This window comes from Ambystoma mexicanum, chromosome 6q (genome assembly GCF_040938575.1).
Source record: "Ambystoma mexicanum isolate Mex_15411 chromosome 6q, UKY_AmexF1_1, whole genome shotgun sequence".
NCBI lineage: Eukaryota > Metazoa > Chordata > Amphibia > Caudata > Ambystomatidae > Ambystoma > Ambystoma mexicanum.
The window spans coordinates 1,626,830,792-1,626,837,834 of record NC_090937.1 but is presented as its reverse complement, the minus strand read 5'-3'; the positions used below and the strand labels follow the sequence as shown (position 1 = coordinate 1,626,837,834).

Below are 7,043 nucleotides of genomic sequence, written 5' to 3'. Positions count from 1 at the left end.
AGAGATCCTGAAACCTCACTCTAATAGGCTGAGGTGCTGTGCTCGGTGGCCTGCTGGGACCAAGGCCCGTCAGGGCAAGGCGAATAGGCCTTTGTCAGGCCTTCGTCAGGGCTTTGTCGGGGAGGGGCCAGGAGCCCTGCTCGCTTCAATCCCCTCACCGATAGACAGTTGCAGAAACTAGGATGCAAGAACCTTTCCTGGATGGGGTTTTGATTTTCACGAAAAGTGTGTCAGCTTTGCTTTCAGCATGAGTCTGATTTCCAAAAAATGCATTTTGAACAATTTAAAGATTTGATCTGCGTTGGCCGGGAATCGAACCCGGGTCAACTGCTTGGAAGGCAGCTATGCTCACCACTATACCACCAACGCCTGCCTGTCTGGGCTATCTGATGGAGCGGCCCTTAGAAATAAGAATAAGTCATTGGCTGGGAATGAAAAAAGCTTGCGTTTGACGCAGAAGCAGTTCGCATCATGAGGTCTTGCCGGTCAGCCCAACATTTCCCCGGGACCCCTTAAAAAAGGAGCTTGGTTTTAAGTTTGGTTTGATTGAACAGTACATTTTGTTGGCTGGGCTGGGACCCTCTCCTATTTAGCGCAAGAGTGGAACGAGGCAGCAAGTTCAAGGAATGACATTGCATCCAGGCACTTACAGCTCTTTGTGCCCTAATGCCATGACACAAAAACATAATTTGAAAAAAGTTAGCAGAGGATGGTTTCGATCCATCGACCTCTGGGTTATGGGCCCAGCACGCTTCCGCTGCGCCACTCTGCTGGTTGGAGAACAAGAGCTTTTCTGGGCTTTTACAGCCTACAAACCGACAACCCTAGACCCAGTTTCGAGTGAAGCGGGCAGTAGGCCTTACAAAGCCAAACAACCTGCAACCACGCACTCCCATCCCATGGCCTTTTGCAGACAGGCCTCATTTCTCTAGCTCACACCCTAACTGCCAACACCCCTTCCCCTTCTCTCTCTGTCTCTCTCTCTCATTCTCTCTCTCTCGCAAATAGATACTTTACTTCCCAGGTGCAACAAAACAAGCCTTCTCGAGCTGGCAGATATGGGAAGGAAGGAAGGAAGGGCCAGTTTGGAAACTCAACTCAATTACCATAAATCCCCTGCTAAGGGTTATGGGAGGGAGGAATGAAGGAACTTTGCTTCAGGGAAAGGGCTGCTGCTGCTTCAGCATGTGAGGAGCGCAGCCACACGTTTCACCTTCTTCAGTATGTTGGTTTACAGGATGAGAGAGATCCTGAAACCTCACTCTAATAGGCTGAGGTGCTGTGCTCGGTGGCCTGCTGGGACCAAGGCCCGTCAGGGCAAGGCGAATAGGCCTTTGTCAGGCCTTCGTCAGGGCTTTGTCGGGGAGGGGCCAGGAGCCCTGCTCGCTTCAATCCCCTCACCGATAGACAGTTGCAGAAACTAGGATGCAAGAACCTTTCCTGGATGGGGTTTTGATTTTCACGAAAAGTGTGTCAGCTTTGCTTTCAGCATGAGTCTGATTTCCAAAAAATGCATTTTGAACAATTTAAAGATTTGATCTGCGTTGGCCAGGAATCGAACCCGGGTCAACTGCTTGGAAGGCAGCTATGCTCACCACTATACCACCAACGCCTGCCTGTCTGGGCTATCTGATGGAGCGGCCCTTAGAAATAAGAATAAGTCATTGGCTGGGAATGAAAAAAGCTTGCGTTTGACGCAGAAGCAGTTCGCATCATGAGGTCTTGCCGGTCAGCCCAACATTTCCCCGGGACCCCTTAAAAAAGGAGCTTGGTTTTAAGTTTGGTTTGATTGAACAGTACATTTTGTTGGCTGGGCTGGGACCCTCTCCTATTTAGCGCAAGAGTGGAACGAGGCAGCAAGTTCAAGGAATGACATTGCATCCAGGCACTTACAGCTCTTTGTGCCCTAATGCCATGACACAAAAACATAATTTGAAAAAAGTTAGCAGAGGATGGTTTCGATCCATCGACCTCTGGGTTATGGGCCCAGCACGCTTCCGCTGCGCCACTCTGCTGGTTGGAGAACAAGAGCTTTTCTGGGCTTTTACAGCCTACAAACCGACAACCCTCGACCCAGTTTCGAGTGAAGCGGGCAGTAGGCCTTACAAAGCCAAACAACCTGCAACCACGCACTCCCATCCCATGGCCTTTTGCAGACAGGCCTCATTTCTCTAGCTCACACCCTAACTGCCAACACCCCTTCCCCTTCTCTCTCTGTCTCTCTCTCTCTGTCTCTCTCTCTCATTCTCTCTCTCTCGCAAATAGATACTTTACTTCCCAGGTGCAACAAAACAAGCCTTCTCGAGCTGGCAGATATGGGAAGGAAGGAAGGAAGGGCCAGTTTGGAAACTCAACTCAATTACCATAAATCCCCTGCTAAGGGTTATGGGAGGGAGGAATGAAGGAACTTTGCTTCAGGGAAAGGGCTGCTGCTGCTTCAGCATGTGAGGAGCGCAGCCACACGTTTCACCTTCTTCAGTATGTTGGTTTACAGGATGAGAGAGATCCTGAAACCTCACTCTAATAGGCTGAGGTGCTGTGCTCGGTGGCCTGCTGGGACCAAGGCCCGTCAGGGCAAGGCGAATAGGCCTTTGTCAGGCCTTCGTCAGGGCTTTGTCGGGGAGGGGCCAGGAGCCCTGCTCGCTTCAATCCCCTCACCGATAGACAGTTGCAGAAACTAGGATGCAAGAACCTTTCCTGGATGGGGTTTTGATTTTCACGAAAAGTGTGTCAGCTTTGCTTTCAGCATGAGTCTGATTTCCAAAAAATGCATTTTGAACAATTTAAAGATTTGATCTGCGTTGGCCGGGAATCGAACCCGGGTCAACTGCTTGGAAGGCAGCTATGCTCACCACTATACCACCAACGCCTGCCTGTCTGGGCTATCTGATGGAGCGGCCCTTAGAAATAAGAATAAGTCATTGGCTGGGAATGAAAAAAGCTTGCGTTTGACGCAGAAGCAGTTCGCATCATGAGGTCTTGCCGGTCAGCCCAACATTTCCCCGGGACCCCTTAAAAAAGGAGCTTGGTTTTAAGTTTGGTTTGATTGAACAGTACATTTTGTTGGCTGGGCTGGGACCCTCTCCTATTTAGCGCAAGAGTGGAACGAGGCAGCAAGTTCAAGGAATGACATTGCATCCAGGCACTTACAGCTCTTTGTGCCCTAATGCCATGACACAAAAACATAATTTGAAAAAAGTTAGCAGAGGATGGTTTCGATCCATCGACCTCTGGGTTATTGGCCCAGCACGCTTCCGCTGCGCCACTCTGCTGGTTGGAGAACAAGAGCTTTTCTGGGCTTTTACAGCCTACAAACCGACAACCCTAGACCCAGTTTCGAGTGAAGCGGGCAGTAGGCCTTACAAAGCCAAACAACCTGCAACCACGCACTCCCATCCCATGGCCTTTTGCAGACAGGCCTCATTTCTCTAGCTCACACCCTAACTGCCAACACCCCTTCCCCTTCTCTCTCTGTCTCTCTCTCTCTGTCTCTCTCTCTCATTCTCTCTCTCTCGCAAATAGATACTTTACTTCCCAGGTGCAACAAAACAAGCCTTCTCGAGCTGGCAGATATGGGAAGGAAGGAAGGAAGGGCCAGTTTGGAAACTCAACTCAATTACCATAAATCCCCTGCTAAGGGTTATGGGAGGGAGGAATGAAGGAACTTTGCTTCAGGGAAAGGGCTGCTGCTGCTTCAGCATGTGAGGAGCGCAGCCACACGTTTCACCTTCTTCAGTATGTTGGTTTACAGGATGAGAGAGATCCTGAAACCTCACTCTAATAGGCTGAGGTGCTGTGCTCGGTGGCCTGCTGGGACCAAGGCCCGTCAGGGCAAGGCGAATAGGCCTTTGTCAGGCCTTCGTCAGGGCTTTGTCGGGGAGGGGCCAGGAGCCCTGCTCGCTTCAATCCCCTCACCGATAGACAGTTGCAGAAACTAGGATGCAAGAACCTTTCCTGGATGGGGTTTTGATTTTCACGAAAAGTGTGTCAGCTTTGCTTTCAGCATGAGTCTGATTTCCAAAAAATGCATTTTGAACAATTTAAAGATTTGATCTGCGTTGGCCGGGAATCGAACCCGGGTCAACTGCTTGGAAGGCAGCTATGCTCACCACTATACCACCAACGCCTGCCTGTCTGGGCTATCTGATGGAGCGGCCCTTAGAAATAAGAATAAGTCATTGGCTGGGAATGAAAAAAGCTTGCGTTTGACGCAGAAGCAGTTCGCATCATGAGGTCTTGCCGGTCAGCCCAACATTTCCCCGGGACCCCTTAAAAAAGGAGCTTGGTTTTAAGTTTGGTTTGATTGAACAGTACATTTTGTTGGCTGGGCTGGGACCCTCTCCTATTTAGCGCAAGAGTGGAACGAGGCAGCAAGTTCAAGGAATGACATTGCATCCAGGCACTTACAGCTCTTTGTGCCCTAATGCCATGACACAAAAACATAATTTGAAAAAAGTTAGCAGAGGATGGTTTCGATCCATCGACCTCTGGGTTATGGGCCCAGCACGCTTCCGCTGCGCCACTCTGCTGGTTGGAGAACAAGAGCTTTTCTGGGCTTTTACAGCCTACAAACCGACAACCCTAGACCCAGTTTCGAGTGAAGCGGGCAGTAGGCCTTACAAAGCCAAACAACCTGCAACCACGCACTCCCATCCCATGGCCTTTTGCAGACAGGCCTCATTTCTCTAGCTCACACCCTAACTGCCAACACCCCTTCCCCTTCTCTCTCTGTCTCTCTCTCTCTGTCTCTCTCTCTCATTCTCTCTCTCTCGCAAATAGATACTTTACTTCCCAGGTGCAACAAAACAAGCCTTCTCGAGCTGGCAGATATGGGAAGGAAGGAAGGAAGGGCCAGTTTGGAAACTCAACTCAATTACCATAAATCCCCTGCTAAGGGTTATGGGAGGGAGGAATGAAGGAACTTTGCTTCAGGGAAAGGGCTGCTGCTGCTTCAGCATGTGAGGAGCGCAGCCACACGTTTCACCTTCTTCAGTATGTTGGTTTACAGGATGAGAGAGATCCTGAAACCTCACTCTAATAGGCTGAGGTGCTGTGCTCGGTGGCCTGCTGGGACCAAGGCCCGTCAGGGCAAGGCGAATAGGCCTTTGTCAGGCCTTCGTCAGGGCTTTGTCGGGGAGGGGCCAGGAGCCCTGCTCGCTTCAATCCCCTCACCGATAGACAGTTGCAGAAACTAGGATGCAAGAACCTTTCCTGGATGGGGTTTTGATTTTCACGAAAAGTGTGTCAGCTTTGCTTTCAGCATGAGTCTGATTTCCAAAAAATGCATTTTGAACAATTTAAAGATTTGATCTGCGTTGGCCGGGAATCGAACCCGGGTCAACTGCTTGGAAGGCAGCTATGCTCACCACTATACCACCAACGCCTGCCTGTCTGGGCTATCTGATGGAGCGGCCCTTAGAAATAAGAATAAGTCATTGGCTGGGAATGAAAAAAGCTTGCGTTTGACGCAGAAGCAGTTCGCATCATGAGGTCTTGCCGGTCAGCCCAACATTTCCCCGGGACCCCTTAAAAAAGGAGCTTGGTTTTAAGTTTGGTTTGATTGAACAGTACATTTTGTTGGCTGGGCTGGGACCCTCTCCTATTTAGCGCAAGAGTGGAACGAGGCAGCAAGTTCAAGGAATGACATTGCATCCAGGCACTTACAGCTCTTTGTGCCCTAATGCCATGACACAAAAACATAATTTGAAAAAAGTTAGCAGAGGATGGTTTCGATCCATCGACCTCTGGGTTATGGGCCCAGCACGCTTCCGCTGCGCCACTCTGCTGGTTGGAGAACAAGAGCTTTTCTGGGCTTTTACAGCCTACAAACCGACAACCCTAGACCCAGTTTCGAGTGAAGCGGGCAGTAGGCCTTACAAAGCCAAACAACCTGCAACCACGCACTCCCATCCCATGGCCTTTTGCAGACAGGCCTCATTTCTCTAGCTCACACCCTAACTGCCAACACCCCTTCCCCTTCTCTCTCTGTCTCTCTCTCTCTGTCTCTCTCTCTCATTCTCTCTCTCTCGCAAATAGATACTTTACTTCCCAGGTGCAACAAAACAAGCCTTCTCGAGCTGGCAGATATGGGAAGGAAGGAAGGAAGGGCCAGTTTGGAAACTCAACTCAATTACCATAAATCCCCTGCTAAGGGTTATGGGAGGGAGGAATGAAGGAACTTTGCTTCAGGGAAAGGGCTGCTGCTGCTTCAGCATGTGAGGAGCGCAGCCACACGTTTCACCTTCTTCAGTATGTTGGTTTACAGGATGAGAGAGATCCTGAAACCTCACTCTAATAGGCTGAGGTGCTGTGCTCGGTGGCCTGCTGGGACCAAGGCCCGTCAGGGCAAGGCGAATAGGCCTTTGTCAGGCCTTCGTCAGGGCTTTGTCGGGGAGGGGCCAGGAGCCCTGCTCGCTTCAATCCCCTCACCGATAGACAGTTGCAGAAACTAGGATGCAAGAACCTTTCCTGGATGGGGTTTTGATTTTCACGAAAAGTGTGTCAGCTTTGCTTTCAGCATGAGTCTGATTTCCAAAAAATGCATTTTGAACAATTTAAAGATTTGATCTGCGTTGGCCGGGAATCGAACCCGGGTCAACTGCTTGGAAGGCAGCTATGCTCACCACTATACCACCAACGCCTGCCTGTCTGGGCTATCTGATGGAGCGGCCCTTAGAAATAAGAATAAGTCATTGGCTGGGAATGAAAAAAGCTTGCGTTTGACGCAGAAGCAGTTCGCATCATGAGGTCTTGCCGGTCAGCCCAACATTTCCCCGGGACCCCTTAAAAAAGGAGCTTGGTTTTAAGTTTGGTTTGATTGAACAGTACATTTTGTTGGCTGGGCTGGGACCCTCTCCTATTTAGCGCAAGAGTGGAACGAGGCAGCAAGTTCAAGGAATGACATTGCATCCAGGCACTTACAGCTCTTTGTGCCCTAATGCCATGACACAAAAACATAATTTGAAAAAAGTTAGCAGAGGATGGTTTCGATCCATCGACCTCTGGGTTATGGGCCCAGCACGCTTCCGCTGCGCCACTCTGCC

At 50.1% G+C, this 7,043-nt stretch overlaps 1 non-coding gene across 1 annotated transcript; it reads right to left on the bottom strand.

The window, feature by feature from the left end:
* Window positions 1-6,971: 6,971 nt before the first annotated feature.
* On the bottom strand, window positions 6,972-7,043 carry TRNAM-CAU (transfer RNA methionine (anticodon CAU)). The gene has a single exon. It is a non-coding gene; the product is annotated as a tRNA-Met (tRNA).